The sequence below is a fragment of the Ascaphus truei genome, chromosome 8 (assembly GCF_040206685.1).
Source record: "Ascaphus truei isolate aAscTru1 chromosome 8, aAscTru1.hap1, whole genome shotgun sequence".
Classification (NCBI taxonomy): Eukaryota; Metazoa; Chordata; class Amphibia; order Anura; family Ascaphidae; genus Ascaphus; species Ascaphus truei.
Genome location: NC_134490.1, coordinates 24767492 through 24785276, shown reverse-complemented (window position 1 = coordinate 24785276; position 17785 = coordinate 24767492). Strand labels below are relative to the sequence as shown.

At 43.1% G+C, this 17785-nt stretch overlaps 1 protein-coding gene across 2 annotated transcripts in view; it reads left to right on the top strand.

The window, feature by feature from the left end:
- The window catches only part of ELL (elongation factor for RNA polymerase II), a 113260-nt gene that overhangs the window by 18917 nt on the left and 76558 nt on the right, over positions 1 to 17785 (top strand). The gene's annotated exons all lie outside the window — the stretch shown is intronic.

Sequence of the window (17785 nt, the reverse complement as noted above, 5' to 3'; positions counted from 1 at the left end):
ATCCAAAGCAGATCCCTTTACCTGTGATCAACGATGGGAACTATAAAGTATTTAACAAACTTTTTAGAGTTTGTTCCTGAATTTGAAAACCTTTATTTTAAATTCTATAATTGTGACATGTTTTAATGTTACAATGAAAAACATGTAAATCAGTGAGATTTGGATTGATTGATAACTTGTTTGTGTGTTTAGCCCGGTGGTGATTTTTGGGTGGCATTGCACTTTCTATCACACCCAACACTAGTTTTTCCCCATTCTGTACATTTTGAGGTCCTTCATTCTTTCCAGATAATGTCATGTTGCATTCTTTGCATTATAAAGCTTAAGTGGGCAGTCCCACATAGAACCAGAAATCTATATTTTCTTTTTCCATGGGTCCGTTGAAATCCTGGTTATCAGCTACTCCTGTTGGACTACTTATGGCATCCTAATTACCGGAACGGAAGTGAAGTAGCTTCGCCTGCCTGGGAGCGACGCAATCGTTAGACCCAAGCGATCACGTTGTTGAGTCCTGGAAGTCCAATGGCACACGTGCCGCCTGTCTTTCGGGACTCAAAGGGTTTTGATCATGCAGTGAGCTTTTCCGTAACTAGAATCTTATTCTAATTCACAACACTTATATACGTGGAGATGTATTTTAGGGTATTATTTATAAAAAAATTTATTGGTTAATAGGAGCTTTATCAATCCTTTAGGCTGATATGGTGCCTATGCGCGTGCGGCGGATTGTCAGTGAGTGGGCGCTTACCTGGCCATTGTGGTGGGGGGGGGGTGCCTAGGGGCCTCATTGGGCGAACCGCTAACGTGACTAGCCTGTCGCGCCAAAAAATCAGTTTGAATGGATTTCTTGCGCAATGTGCGCCCGTACGCCGCATGGACGTGAACACTGTTCACTGTTCACAGATCATAAGTCAAGCGCAAAATTGTATTGCTTCAGTAACCCCATATCTCTAGGAAACCATTAAGTGGAATTCAGTTTCTCAATAGCACCTTTCAGTATTTGAGTCTAAAAATCCATATTTTTTTTTAAAACCATTGGGGGCTCAAGTCCAAGACGTCACCAGCGTGGAGCGAGTGCGTTTTATGTACATGGTAGACGTACCGAGGGGGGAGGGCGTGTCTGTGACGTCACGGAGCTGGTTCACCCTCATTGGGCAAACCGCTCACGTGACCTGCCCGTTGCGCCGAGATATCAGTTTCAATCGATTCCTCGTGCAACGCGTGCCTCCTCCTGCTGACGCGGGCCCGTGCGATCAATGTGATCGCGCCGCACGTGGACGCCTCAACGCGGTCTTCGGCAACATGGACGATGCCGTAGAATGTTGGGACAGAATCTTGTAGCGGGTTCTGGCACATTTTCTTCATTTTAAAGGTGCAATCCCATGTAGCCAGCCAGGAAACAACTTTTGGTTAGGAATGTATCAGTCTAATTGGCTTCCCTAAACTATTCTAACTATACGAATAGCAAGGATTTGTCTGCTTTAATTTTTATTTGTGAACATAAGTTGAATTTCTTGGGGTCCTCTGAATGAGGAAGTGTTTGTCAATTAAGCGTTTTCTTCATCCTTGGCCCACACTGTCGTTATCAGAAAACAATAAAGATGTCTGAGTCGGGGAGGAGTTTTGCATGTGCAAAGTCTTGTATAACACCGTGACCAGAGGTAGCAAGTTGAGGAAATAAAACGCCTTGTTGACAATTACTAAAATACTTAAGGCACTAATTTTTCCCCTCTAAAATTGATAAAGTAGCAATATCAATAGGAAAAGGCATTTTCTGACAAATCTTCTTTTGAGCCACCTAGTAGGGACTGAGGATTTTAAACCTTTCTGAAAAATAAAAGCTCCTTTTTAAGAGGTGTGTTTTGCATTGAGAGATATGAAGTGATATGTAGCACTGCTGTGTGTTCTAAGCAGGGCTTAAAGCCAGGAACTCCAACCTCCTTTTAAACAAAACAGGAGGGTACATTGCCAGTATATTACACTGTGCTTGTTCACTCTCCAAGTTCTTGTTTGCTTCTGGGGGATTTCAGAGTAAATCACTGTGACGGGTAGGGGGGGAGGCATGTGCGTTTGTGTGTACGTGATGGAAGGAATTGCTGAACAGCGCTGTAATGTATTTGTTGGGCTATGTCAGCTAATCCATATTTTTAAATTGGTGCTGCTTGGTGCAAAGCAATTTGTTGGCACTGCTACTGCATAGGGCAGTGTTTTTCAACCAGGGTTCTTAGGAACTCCTAAGAGGAACTCCCTAAAGGGTTCCCTGCAATTTTCTGGTCATTTAAAAATTGTTCCTTACAATGCATCTGATCTCAGACGCGCTATTAGAGAGGTTTGGGGTTCCTTACACTGCATTTGATCTCAGACGCGCTATTAGAGAGGTTTGGGGTTCCTTACACTGCATTTGATCTCAGACGCGCTATTAGAGAGGGTTGGGGTTCCTTACACTGCATTTGATCTCAGACGCGCTATTAGAGAGGGTTGGAGGTTCCTTACACTGCATCTGATCAGAGTTGCTATTAGAGAGTTGTGAGCTTCTCAGAATTTCACTTGGGGTTCCTGAACCAAAACAATGCTTGCAACCGCCGGCATAGGGGAAGGTGCGCTGTGTTTTTACAAGAATTGGTGGTTGTACCGTGTAAAATGAGTTTGCAAAGGGCTGTAAAGATGTTACCCGTGGCACTGAAGAGTTTAAAGGTGAAACATCAAATATGTGATTACGTGAAGGTTTTTTTTTTTTTTAAGTAGCTTAAAACGTTTTGCATTGCTGTGTTTTTGTGCACACCAGTATTGACAACCTGGCTCTTTGTCATGAGATTTCGATTTAGTCCTTGTTTTCTCACTTAACCCAGTGCGTTCATAGTTCGTTAAGTGCTTAATCTGTATAGAGGCAACATTGGAAAAGCAGAAATTGACTGCAATCATCACATGGAGCCAGGTTGGCAAAACTGCATCTTTATTTTGGGCTGCAAGGCAGCTGACACATTGCTACAGTACATTGGAGACCCCTCTGGCAGAGAGAGGCTGAATTCACAAACGGTATTTTGACACCGTCAAGAGTATGTGAAGGCGGCTATATGTATGTGTATCTTTGTATAGCTTCATGCATGTACAAAGGTCTTTACAGCGGTACTAGTTGTGACAAAATAACATGAGATGTAATTCATACTGGGAATAAGTGCTACAAACAAAAGTAATACTGTATTACGCTATTCGATTACCACGTGTATTACTACTGTGAAGCGCTATGTACATTAATGGCGCTATATAAATAAAGACATACATACATTTGCAAAAGGAGACTATCCCAAAAAGCTTACAATCTAAGTTGGTATTTGTTCGGTGTGGTTAGTATGGCAGAGGCAAGTACTTTGGAGGTACTAAAATTCTTGGTGAAAGATGTAAGTTTTGAGGCGAGCCTTCAAGCTGGAGAGAGGGTGCATAGTGAGTATTGTGGGAAAGGGCATGCCATAGATGTGGTGGGGCATTAAGTGAGAGGTTTCAGGCGGGAAAGGGCTGTACATACAAAGTGGCAGTTTAGAAGGCAATAGGCAAACATGCCATCAGGAGAAATTAGAGCTGAGATATATATGAAGGGGCAGAAATGTATAGCCTTGAAGGATAATTTTGTAAGGAATACGGAACTTTATAGGGAGCCAGGAGAGAAAATTAGACCTCTTTAGGAGAGAGTGATGTGATTAGAAGCAGAGTTTAGGATAGATTTTAGGGGATAAAGGTCAGAGGCAGGAAAGCTGGGACAGTATGTTACAATAGTCAAGATGGGAAAGAATGTGAGGGCATTGGTTAGTTTTAACAGTAGAACGACAGGTACTCTTTCAGATGGTTACCCAATGAAGAGTTGTTAACTTGCACCATGCCTTTTTCTATGTCCTCTTTTTGTATTGGGTACCAACATTGTTTTCAAGCCAATGAGTTGCGGGTTATGTGCCCCTCTTATTTTGGTTGTTGGCTCTTGTTTTGTATTCCCACTGATAATTTCTTTTGGGTTGGGGGGGGGGGGGGGGCGGGGCACAGGGGTTGACTTTCTAAATTATTATTTTTGGTTAACCTTTACAGTGCCGGAGATCCGGCAGCATCCAAAGGTCTTCTGGCATAAGTCGTGCATTTAATTGCTTCTGTAGTGTTCACATGGCTGCGACCGGCTGATAAACAGAAGGGGTAGGGGGCTCCACTTCTGATTTTGAGGCCAACTGCTCCCATGGAGTGGTCAGCCTGCTCATTCCTTAGAAAACTAGCATTTTAATGATTTACCTGCTACATCAATAGAGCCTCCGGCATGCTAGAATCTATGATGTACCAAGTAGTCCATAGGGCATATAACAGTCATACAAACTGCTTATGTAAAGGCCACACCTGGGCAATATAAGTTACTTATAAGCATCACTACATACTTCTAAACAGCCGAATACAACGTTGGAGCGTTATTCACTGCTGCTGCCCCTAATCACTTTTGAGGGTGTCTTTGATTAATCAACAAACCATCAGGTTTGCCAGTGTCACTTTAAGTTCTCTTCTATAGGCTGGATTTGTTTAGAAGATCTACCCATTAAGCCTATGCAGTGTCTACCCTTAAAGAGCAGCCTTAAAAGTATAGAGCCATATTTGCTAAGCCGTAAAGGTACCATATAGTTCATTCACTTGAATGGGCTATATATAAAGGGCTTTGCGTCTTACCACTGCTTGGTAAATATTGCCTGTTAATATGAAAGGTTGTTGACATAGATAACGTGTGAGTGATGAGGGCCTATCAGGTAAAGAGTTCATCGATTACATGAATGTACTTTCACCTTAATTGTAACTACACTCCAGTATATGTTGGTAGGTGGGACTGTATCTATAACGCTAATTGTTGACCCCCAGTAAAAAGATTTTGTCTTGGTTGCTCCTTTATCGTGTATCTTCACAAGAAACGTGGTCACCTAAGGTTAGTGTCTATTTTTGCTGAAGTGTGTGACAGTCTGTTCAGTTTACCAAATCCAACCAATTAAAAGCAATGTGATTTCTGCTGATGATGAGTCTCCGAGGCTACACCAGGGACTTGCATTTCAATTCAATGTGCATCAGAGGTAATTAGACGCTCACGCAAGTCCTACCTGCAGCATGTAGCTAAAACCTATCTCTTCTAAAAGTCAAACGAGTACTTCCCTGAGGCCAGCCACATTTTCAGCAGATTGTGTATTTATTATGCTGCCTGTGAATGCCTTCAACATTTAAGCACTTTGCTGCCAGAGCGTAAAGGTTAAAGTAATCAATACCTCGCATCTCGGTGGTCTCCTGACGTCTGGGAACCCCCCTCCCATTGGTTCAGGAGAGCCAAGCTCTGGGTGGACCAACTGTCCAATGAGCAAGCTTGGAAATAATATGGCCGCCAGGGCTTGCTCCGTCAGCCAATAGAAAACCAGCAACATCCGCTTTTTTTTTACTGGTGTTCCTGGCAACCATGTTGTTTGTCTGTCGCCATACTTGTATTTTTTATATATAAACCAGCATACAAAAAACGAGTAATATCTCTGGAACCATGAGGTCTCTTGATGGACAGGGAGATTGCCAACAAAACCTTTAATTCCCTAATCGATATAAGGATCATTCGACGTAGATAATCGGTGTCATTGGCTTTCTTAGAAATATTCAATTGCGATTAACCCTTTCAATGGCCCCGGACGTAGCTACTACACCATGGGTTCAGATGAGCGTCACTCGATCGCGATTGCCGGAGTGGCCGTGGCATTCAAATGGTTAAAGTAACATTTCACTTATTTGATTCCCATGAAAAGTAAATAATTTTCTAGTTTTCCTGGGTAATTGTCTGCTAGTTCTTCCTCCTTTTCTCTCTCTGACTAATGATGGCGGCATAATTACTTTTAAAGAATGCAGAAAAAAGGATAACAGTTTACTTCAATATACAACAGTATATAAATCACAGATGAGGTAAGGTAAAAAGTGTAAATACATGCCAAAGTATTTAGTTACTATGGAGATATTAAGTGAGAAAATATTCTGAAAAAGTGTGTATATATTTATTTTTGTTTTAATGATGTCGGTCATCTTAGATGTATTTATTTTCAGGATCTAAAATCAAATATTATATTGAAGAAAATAATGAATCGATAATGGTTATAATGCAGCATGATAAAACCTTTGGACAGAACTCAACCTTTCTAAAGTAATCAATATCAAGGAATGCTTTGGACATTGAACCTTTTATTCATGATTTTGTTTCTTAGATTGTAGATTAAACGAAACGTTAAAGGGGCCATCGCTTTATAATAAATCGGGGCACGCTGTAAAGAACCAACATGCAGACGCCTATTCAATGAACGGTCTGCCTTGTTACCCTGCAATCACCAAACCTTGGAGTGCTGTGCAGGGATGTATTCAGACATTTGCAAAGAAAAATACCATCAGAAAAAGATCTCCAGACACTAGATTTTAACAATTGTAAGGTTTTTGTTTGGCCTGAGCTTGTTCCCCTCATCCTGCTGAAGAAGCGCTCCACCTGAACGAAATGTTGGAGCTGTGTTTATGGTGCCAACGGATCTCCTGCACTTCTGCGTCATGTGATTGTTCCAGGAACCATTCATGAAGCAGCTCCCCCCTTCCCCCAATGCTGGAAATGTAAGTGCAAGTGAGCCATGTCCGTTTTGGGCTGACTGCTGCCTCAGCCCCTAAAAAAACGACCAAGTGTGCATAAAGTATGTAGTAAAGGTTAATTCCTTATGTACGCCCTCAAACTTTGGATATATAATTTCAGCTGCCCTCCTATTCCCTTTCCATTAACCATTAGGGGGAGAAGCCCTTGTGGTTTTAATGTCTTCTGTTCGGAACAACTGATCTTATTGGTAATCATCCTTTTACTCTATTGTAATGTTGAGCAGGAGGTGCTGCTGCTGCTGCTTGGGAATGGTTTAGACAATTAATATGAACAGCTATTGCCATTTATAAAAAGTCTAGAGGAAATGTCAGGCCCTAACCCCTTCACTCAGACAGACCTTCAAAACATTGAATGCATTTCAGAGCGACCTGATAATGAACCAATGAAACGCTGGTCTTTAACTACAATCAAGAAGCAGGCGTCAATGCCTTTTTAACAATGTTTTTTTGAGATGAGTCAAACAGGTATTGTAATTGGTGCTTGGGAACATTTTGCCGTTAATGGTTTGATCATCTTTGTAGCGAGTGAACTACTCACGCTATTTTCATACATCTGCAGATTATGATAATGCATTAAATCAAGTCTGTCCGTCTTTTAATGAGAATGTGAAGTCTCTGGAGAGACATGGAAGCAGCTGTGACCAGGTTTATTTCATGCACGCCAGTGGACTTCCTGTTTAGTCAATGAAAGCATGATTTATTTTTAACCGCATGACACGCTGCAAGGACCACAGTGAGATTTTATATTCTGCACCTAAAAATTATCTTGGTGAAATAATTCTGACCTCAGTTGAGACACAAGTCCCCAGGAAATCGCAATTAGACCATATGTTTGCGTAGCCATCGAATAGTCCTTTCATTCAACGCTTACTAAAACAGGTCTCCCCCCTAACCCCAAAGTCATTGATTTTTGTTTTGTTTTTTTAAATCTAGTTTTCTCTTGAGGATTGTGTTGACAGATCACTTACATAGATGGTAGGTTTGAACATGAACTGAGACTGCCTTTTAATAAGAAAGACTTGATATAAATAAGTCATATAGGGGCCGTGTGACATATTGCAAAAACATTTACTGAGATTATTTGGAACCTCTCTTCCCCCATGCCCTTTACTTTATAGATTCATGGAAACGTCTTCTACTGGTAGGTTCTTGAATGTTTCCTTGGTGGCACCTCGCTTGTCTCAATGTTAAGGCCGAATCCATGGTGGGTGGTTGCGCGCGCGACCGTGCTAGGGGCTTCACACGAGCTATTTGAGCCCTCTAATTGGATGTGACGAGGGGGTGTATCGTGGCTGTGACATCACGGAGCTGGTTGGCCCTCATTGGGCGAACCACTCACATGACCTGGCCGTTGCGCGAGGAAACAAATGTATTTGTTTCGCACATTGCGAGCGCCGGCGCGCTCTAAGGACAGGCTCCCAGAGGCACATCATTTTGGCCGCGCGGCGAGCACGTCCCAATAACCATGGATGTGGCCTTGGTCTGTGTCCTATAAGGACTCTTGAACCTATTCTTTCCTTACTGCACCTGGTCTGTCTTTTTAAAGTCGTACACAGCGTTCACCATCGTTCTTATCCTTGGACTGACCATGATTCTCACAGTTCTGGCACTGAATACCATTATGCACTGCCATTAAGCTATACACCAACCCACACGGACACACCTGAAATCGCACAACCATTCCTTGCTTGACTGAATTCTCTCCTCAAATCCCAGCAGAATCCAATCCTCTGGCATCCTTCCTGACATTTTCAGTGACCATGCAATAGTGTACTGTGTAAGGAAAATTAAACCGCCCCAATCAAGCCCTAAAGTTCTCCTCACTAGAACATTTAGAAACTTTAACCCACAACAGTTTCTGGCTGACCTTACCAACTGCCCCTGGCACAGAATCGATTTTAATTCCTGACCCTGATTCTGCGCTCGACTATTTCCAATCCGAGTTCTTAAAACTCTGATACCCATGCTCCACTACGCAGAATAAGGGTACGGGTGCCCACCTTCCATGGGTTACACCTGACCTTATAGCACTCTACCAGTTCAGAGATGCCTTGTGGAAAAGCCACAAAGTAACTGACACTACCAAGGATCTCAATCACTACAGATGCCTGCGGAACATGTGCACAAGGCATGCAAAAGCACAATATTACTCTGACAATCTCCTCCAGAACACATCAAACCCACCTAACTTCTGGAAGGTTATCAACAACATATTCCAGCCTTCAAACCATCAACAGCCAAGTAATATCACTAAGGGCGATATTACTCTGACAAACCCCACCGACATTGCAAATGCATTCAATGATTACTTTGTGGGGTGTGCTACTAACTTATTAGTGAAACGCAGCCCAAACCACAAACCTGAATCTCATCCTGGGAGTACCCCTATAGCCCCACCCCCTCCCAACACTGCCCACAATTTTCAATTTGGCCCAGTATCCGAAGAGGAGATTACACAAGCGCTCCTCAAACTAAAACTAAGCAGCCAATGCGGACCTGACTTACTACAATGTAGGTTTCTAAGACTTGGTGCCCCAGCAATTGCCAAACCAATTGCTTCCATTGTCAACTCTATCCTGTCTGCAGGCCATATCCCTAAGACCTGGAAAGCTGCCAGAGTTGTCCCAATCTTCAAAAGTGGGGACAAAAACACTGTCCCAAACTACAGGCCAATCTCCCTTCTCCCAATCCTTTCCAAAGTCATGGAAAAATGTGTTCACTTCCAATTAAGCGATTACTATAACAAGACAAATTTCCCTAGCCAATTCCAATCTGGCTTTCGTCCCAAACAATCTACCGTAACTACCCTGCTAAAAGTTTGCAATGAAATCCAGTGAGGAATGGAACGGGGTCAACACACTGGTGCAGTATTCCTAGATTTTGCAAAGGCTTTTGATACTGTTGATCATGCTATCCTGCTTAACAAACGCCAGAGCTCTGGAATAGGGAAGCATGCTTTAAACTGGTTTCAGTCCTACCTATCAGGTAGATCCCAACATGTGTCCATCTCTGGCTCTAACTCTAACCCCCTGGATATCACCTGGGCGTCCCGCAAGGCTCTGTTCTGGGGCCCCTACTCTTCTCAGTGTTCATCAATGATCTTCCCACAGCTTGTCAGGAAGCCTCAATACACATGTATGCAGATGACACAATCCTATATGCACACAGCCATAGCCTCTCTGACCTTCAACACATACTTCAGTCTGACTTTTTGAGACTCGAAAACTGGATTTCCCAAAACAAACTGTTTTTAAACACTGACAAGACTGTAACAATGGTATTTGGGACCAAGACTACATTTTTAAAGCTTCCAGCGACTGAGCTCCAGATTAGAACCAACACTAACACCACCCTAACTCCTGTTACTAGTTTTAAATACCTGGGCATATGGTTTGACTCCCACTTAACATTCGGGATGCACATTGATACCCTGACAACCAAGACCTATGCCAAACTAGGGGTACTTTACAGGAACAAATCCTCCCTAAGTCTCCTGGTCAGAAAACGTATCGCACAGCAGATGCTAATGCCAATTATTGACTATGGAGACATAGTATATGGCTCAGCACCTCAAACCCACCTTAGCAAACGTGACACCCTCTACAATTCAATTTGTCGTTTTGTTCTCCAATGCAACTACAACACACACCACTGCGAAATGCTCAAAGAACTAGATTGGTCATCACTCGAGTCTAGGCGCAAAGTTCACCTTTCCTGTCTTGCCTTCAAATTCTTTATGGGCAAGCTACCCAGCTACCTGAACAAGCTCCTCACCCCTACCACATGCAGCACCTATCATCTGAGATCAGACTCCAAAAGACTGTTCATGGTCCCAAGGCTCAACAAAGTATCCGGCCGCTCCTCCTTCTCTTACCGTGCACCCCAAAACTGGAACAACCTACCAGAGACTCTTACATCCACCACCAGTCTAAGTTCTTTCAAATCTAAGGCTGTCACACATTTTAATCTGGTCTGTAACTTTTTCATACGTCCATAAATATATATATATTATCTTTAACTGTGCACGCAATGTCTTGTATATAATGTATACCCTGCTCATTTATGTAACTGTATTTGTAAACATGTATTATTTGTCTTAACTCTGTGCTCAGGACATACTTGAAAACGAGCGGTAACTCTCAATGTATTACTTCCTGGTAAAATATTTTATAAATAAATAAATTAAACACCAACGCTATCCCAAGTGTCCAAAACAGGTGGTGTTCTCTTTCTACTGCACTCCACCAATGATTGCATTTATAGCCATTAGTGACTCGCTTTCATCCTATATTAAGGTTTTGTGTACAATATACCTGTCAATTCATTTTAGAATTATTTTGTACACTTCCAACTTTAATTTTTCCATCTATTGGACTCCCGACTATTACAACTTTTAGATGCATTAAAGCAGCGGTGCGCAAACTGGGGGGTGCGGTTTAGAGGTGCCGGGGGAGCTGCAGGGCCTCTGTAAACCTTAACTTATGTCATGGAACAGAAATACCCATATCTGCCTTCTCTGTTTCACCCCCCCCCCTTTCCTTGGCAGTTCTGCCTGCTAGGTGTATTTGGATGTTGATAGCAGGGCCCCGGGTATACGGAGGGTTCCGTTCCAGGGGCCCACCGTATAGTGAAAATCGCCGGAAAGCGGATCCGGCGATTTTCACTTCTGTGCATGCACAAACCGGCATTTTTGCAGTTCTGCGCATGTGCAACCTGCGGTCCGCGCGCACCCGCCCATTCTGCGCATGCGCAATTTGCAAACCAAAATGGCGGCCCCCTTCTCGGTGCTGCCGAGAAGTGAAGCAGGGCCCTGCTGTACTTTCCTTGCAGTTTCACTCCCAGTGCAGATGGAATGGATACATTATGTTGCCTTTTTTCCTTCCAGTCTGTCACACCCCTGGTTGCCCTGGCAACATCTCCAGTCCTCCAAGTTAATGGGCTTTCCCATTCCCCCCTGTCCATGCTGACAGTATGGCCTGACCCCTATCCCTGTGTCACAAGCAGTACCCACTGTCTTTTACTTCCTGACATTGTCAGAGTGAGTACATTCATGTTACAACCCTATGGCAAGGCCAATTCTTTTCACCTGCCCTTACTTCAAAGCACCCACAGAGATACACCTTTCCAACACAAACATCTTATCCACAAGTGCCTGTTTTTATTGCTGCCTTCCTAAATAAAGTGAAAAAAATATACAGGACTTATTGTGCTTTGGAAAGAGGGCTGAATTGAAGCTAGCTGGGTTCATTCATACCCCAGACATGACCCTGGATCCAGAATAACTTACCTTGGCGCCACACGCGTCGCCATAGCAACGCGGTGGCAAATGGCGCCGCGAGGTCATGTGACGTCACATTGCTATGGCAACATGACGCCGGAGCCGACACCAGTAGGGGTGTGGGGGGGAGGTGACCAACGACAGGGGGGCACAGGGAAAAAAATGTGCGCCCCCCTGCTTTAAAGAACCCATAGTCTGCATACTACAACAATGCGTATCAAATGTACTTCAAAAATATATTTTGTGCATGTTACTCTTGGCCTTTTTGTAAATCCCGCAGTAATTAAGTAACTTTTATGATTGGGAGGAATATTGATGTAAAAACATTTTCCCTGGGACCCAATAAAGATGGCCATCATTGGGATTTTGTTAAAACTGCTTAGTAACCGAGCCCAGACACTGCAGTTTTAGATGTTTTGCTGCATTCTTTTGTTACATTGTATAATCTGTTATTTGCCATTAAGCTTGCACTGTTGGCCGCATTGGGTCTGAATCTTCAAATACAATCTTGTATGAAGTTAGTGACACGTTAAACATGGCAGAGAATGTTCTGTTTCAGAGGGATTTCAGTATGTTGCTACATGGACTTATTTTGTGCTGTTTAAAGAAATAATTTATTTTTAATTAAGGTTTAATCATGTTTATCTACATACCGTAGTGGTATGATGAAGAGTAATCCCTGAACCATGTAATATATCTCTACTGTTACACGACATATATATTATTTTTTGACAATGTTGCTTATCTGGCTGTTGGTGTTTTTTTTATTTTTTGTTTTGTTTTTACAGGTTCAATCCCACCCAGGACCAACTAATGACATTGACATATTTAATAGGTGACAATAGTGCCTGTATTAGTAATTGTATTATGTGTAACTTATGTGTTTCCGCAGTTACCAAATGCTTTAGGGCAGGGGTGGCCAACTCCAGTCCACAAAGGCCACTGACGGGTCAGGGTAAGGATATCCCTGCTTCAGCACGGCTGAGCCTCTGAGCTACTTCTGCTGAAGCAGTTGGTGGCCCTTGAGGACTGGAGTTGGCCACCCCATCGTTAGGGAGTTTTGACCATCTCTTACTGACCCATCTGGCACTGAATTTGTTAAGGCCTCTTTAGCCAGTGCCTGAGCTGTGAATGCAGTGGTTACATTAAACACTGCCCATATGAAAGTATGCCCTGTTTGTGCCCAGCTGACTGTGTTCTACGAACGGTATGGGCTGGTAGCAGTTTGGAGCCTTGGTCATGGATATTCTGCCGCGGTTTTAAAGCCAAAACAAGCAGGCAGCTTAAATAAACACACGGGAATACTATTCTGAGCCTGTTCATGGTCTGCAGAAAGGATCCTAGTTATTTAGATGGTGCTTTGCTTACAAGATGTGAACATTACTAACATTTAATATGTCTTTAGCTAAGATCAATACAGACTGGAGGTTTGGCACAAATTAAATGTGAAAAGTAGCATTTTGGGAAAATGAGCTTACTACACGGCATAATGGTAATATTTTAAATATTTCTTCTCTGGCGCTGATGGTGTACATTGCACAATAGAATGTTCCTGTTCACCATGGCAGTGGGCACCATAGGGTTAACTCTATCCTCAGCTGAGTAGTTCAGGAAATTGAATGCTTGCAGGTAGGCCTTAAAAGGCCCCTCCCACTACCTGCAGATAGTCTTTTTCCTGCCCTACAGCTAGGAGTAGAGTTTATTTTTTAATAGGACTCACCAGACTGTAGCTATTGCAGTCAAGCCAGGGAGTCTCAGGCTCTCTTCTCCTGAAGTTCCGTTCGACGTACCGTGGGTGGTAGCAAGACAGAGGCCCGGGCAGTACCGCGGATGCGTCTTTGAATGCAGTGGGGAAACAGCAGGGCTGTAGAGCGGATCGGAGGCTCAAAATATTACCGCACAGGTGTCTGAGAACGCAGCGGAGTGGGGGAGACAGACCAGCAAGGCGTCCCATGTAAGTGCGCGCGCTATGACCCTACAGGCGTGTGCGTGGGCGCTAAGCGCTCCGATTGGATGCATTGACGCTGACGTCAGAGCAACAGCACACAGAGCTGTGTGGAGAGATCCTGCAAGCAGCCGCATCATGGAACGCTCGGCAGGCAGGAGAAATCAGCTGCTAGAGACTGAAGGAAGTTTGGAAGCTGGGGGAAGTAAAGGGTCGCTTACAAAAATTAGGGGAGTCCTTAGCTTAGTTTGCTAGAGAATTAAAGAGAGTTGATATCATGGAACTGAAAGAAGTATTGTTTTTTCACCTTAGTACTATGGTTATACAACCGGAAGAAGGAACTTCTAAGGGGGCGGTAGAGTCCCTGCATCAGAAGAAAAAAATCTGCTAAAAAAACTAAATGGTGTGCAACATGTGAAAAGCCAGCATTAGAACCAAAGAAGCTTTGTGCAGACTGGCTTAAAGTAGCAACAGGAGAGTCAAATGAATACAGTACTTTCCTAGCACGGATGTAAGATACAGTAAAGCAGAGTGTAGAGTCCGTGCAACAAGCGGTGAAGCAAGCGCAAAAGAGAGCAAGGTCTCAGACCAGTCTGGATAGAGTGCGTTACTCCTCATCAGACGAATCAGATGATATATCGCCAAGCGTCAGAAGGGGAGCGCGATTCGTCAGAGCAAGAAATGCAGGCTGAAGAATCGGAATTTGATTTAGAAATTGTGGATCCTCTTATAAAGGGAATGAGAGAAACATTGGAATTAGAGGATACAGAAGAAATTAGAGAAAACACGAGGGTTAGGGAGTGATCACAAAACCACACCAATTGAATAAAGTAATGGGTCAATTATTATGGTAATCAAAAATGTGGGTGCAAACTGTGAACTGAAAAGTGAATCAGAAAAGAGGGGGGAAGGAGAACACAAAATGGATGTGCCTCCTAAAAGAATTCACTATAATGCACTCCTACAAGGTATAACATTTAACTTTTAATAAATTTACTTAAAACATATATTACCAAAACGTCGTGTGATGTGAATTTAAAAATAAATTAAATTGGCAATAACAAGCATCCGTGTCACTGAGTATATGTTTGAATAATCCCAATTAAACAACTCAATGTTGTTGAGATTAAAGGACAAAGGATGCTATTAGTCAGGGTGTAAACCCCTCTGGAGCACCTATGAGACCAAGAGGTAAGTATGTAGAAATCTATATAAATAGCCTGCTCAGTGAGTGAAATCCAGCAGTCCTGCTTAACCATATGAGCCACTGGGCACTTGGAGTAATAATAAATGGTATATAACCATCCACTTATTAGGTAATGATGCTAATAATATGAGAGTGGTGGAGACTATTTCACAGCAAAGTAAAGCTTACACTCACAGCATCAATACCAGTGAGTTGCCCAGCGAACAAGCTCCAAGTGAACACATGTCATGTACAGCAGGAAGGCAAGCTCATTGACTGTTGGTGAAAATAACCAGCTAGTAGGGTCTACATAGATAGAACCAGGAGACTACAAAGCACTACATTAAAACAGCTCCAAGTAGGAGACTGACAACATTGCGCGTCCAACGCGCGTTTCCCTCCAGCAAAGGAGCTTCTTCAGGGACAAATTTACTGGGGGAAGGAGGACTGAGCCCTTTTATACCCAAACAGTACCTTGATTGTGAAACTGATGATTCCCAGCTGTTGCGCATGCGCAGTGTGCCAGTATCCAAAATTAACCACATTAAACTTCAAAAACGCTAAATAAACGAGCCAGATAAGTGGCTGCACATTCAGCCATCAGAATGTCAAGTTGGTGTGAAAAACCGAGCGTTATTGTGGCTTCTAGGGTTGCGTGGCGTTGATCGGCATAAAGAGAGTGCACTGCGCATGCGCGTGGACTTAGAGAATCCAGCTCATACAGCCCGAACGCATTGCGCATGCGTGGACACTTAGAAGAACATTGCCATATTAAAGTCGACGTATTGGGCATGCGCCAGAACTTAGAAACTAATGCCCGATACCAATTCAAATGCGCATGCGTGCAAACTCAGGATTTGCTGCCAATAGTATCCAACCACGTTGCGCAAGTATGAGGAGTTAGAAAGTATTACCAGCATTAGCCGACCCCATTGCGCATGCGTGGGCACTTAGAGATTTTGTCCTATGTGCATTCAAGCGCATTGGTCATGCGCTAGAACTTGGACACTGATCCCAAGTTGCCCAATCAACCGCGCATGCGTGAGGACTTGAGGATTTACATTGCACATGCATAAGCTTGGAATGAATGTAAGTAGAGCGCTGAAGTGTGTCAATAATTAATAATTAATTATTGACACACTTCAGCGCTCTACTTGCACATGCATAAGCTTGGAATGAATGTAAGTAGAGCGCTGAAGTGTGTCAATAATTAATTATTAATTATTGACACACTTCAGCGCTCTACTTACATTCATTCCAAGCTTATGCATGTGCAATGTAAATCCTCAAGTCCTCACGCATGCGCGGTTGATTGGGCAACTTGGGATCAGTGTCCAAGTTCTAGCGCATGACCAATGCGCTTGAATGCACATAGGACAAAATCTCTAAGTGCCCACGCATGCGCAATGGGGTCGGCTAATGCTGGTAATACTTTCTAACTCCTCATACTTGCGCAACGTGGTTGGATACTATTGGCAGCAATTCCTGAGTTTGCACGCATGCGCATTTGAATTGGTATCGGGCATTAGTCTCTAAGTTCTGGCACATGCCCAATACGTCGACTTTAATATGGCAATGTTCCTCTAAGTGTCCACGCATGCGCAATGCGTTCGGGCTGTATGAGCTGGATTCTCTAAGTCCACGCGCATGCGCAGTGCACTCTCTTTATGCCGATCAACGCCACGCAACCCTAGAAGCTACAATAACGCTCGGTTTTTCACACCAACTTGACATTCTGATGGCTGAATGTGCAGCCACTTATCTGGCTCGTTTATTTAGCGTTTTTGAAGTTTAATGTGGTTAATTTTGGATACTGGCACACTGCGCATGCGCAACAGCTGGGAATAATCAATTTCACAATCAAGGTACTGTTTGGGTATAAAAGGGCTCAGTCCTCCTTCCCCCAGTAAATTTGTCCCTGAAGAAGCTCCTTTGCTGGAGGGAAACGCGCGTTGGACGCGCAATGTTGTCAGTCTCCTACTTGGAGCTGTTTTAATGTAGTGCTTTGTAGTCTCCTGGTTCTATCTATGTAGACCCTACTAGCTGGTTATTTTCACCAACAGTCAATGGGCTTGCCTTCCTGCTGTACATGACATGTGTTCACTTGGAGCTTGTTCGCTGGGCAACTCACTGGTATTGATGCTGTGAGTGTAAGCTTTACTTTGCTGTGAAATAGTCTCCACCACTCTCATATTATTAGCATCATTACCTAATAAGTGGATGGTTATATACCATTTATTATTACTCCAAGTGCCCAGTGGCTCATATGGTTAAGCAGGACTGCTGGATTTCACTCACTGAGCAGGCTATTTATGTAGATTTCTACATACTTACCTCTTGGTCTCATAGGTGCTCCAGAGGGGTTTACACCCTGACTAATAGCATCCTTTGTCCTTTAATCTCAACAACATTGAGTTGTTTAATTGGGATTATTCAAACATATACTCAGTGACACGGATGCTTGTTATTGCCAATTTAATTTATTTTTAAATTCACATCACACGACGTTTTGGTAATATATGTTTTAAGTAAATTTATTAAAAGTTAAATTTTATACCTTGTAGGAGTGCATTATAGTGAATTCTTTTAGGAGGCACATCCATTTTGTGTTCTCCTTCCCCCCTTTTTTCTGATACAGAAGAAATTACTCAGAAATCAGATAAATTATTTGGGACAAGGCAGAAAAAAACCAGATGTTTTCCAATTC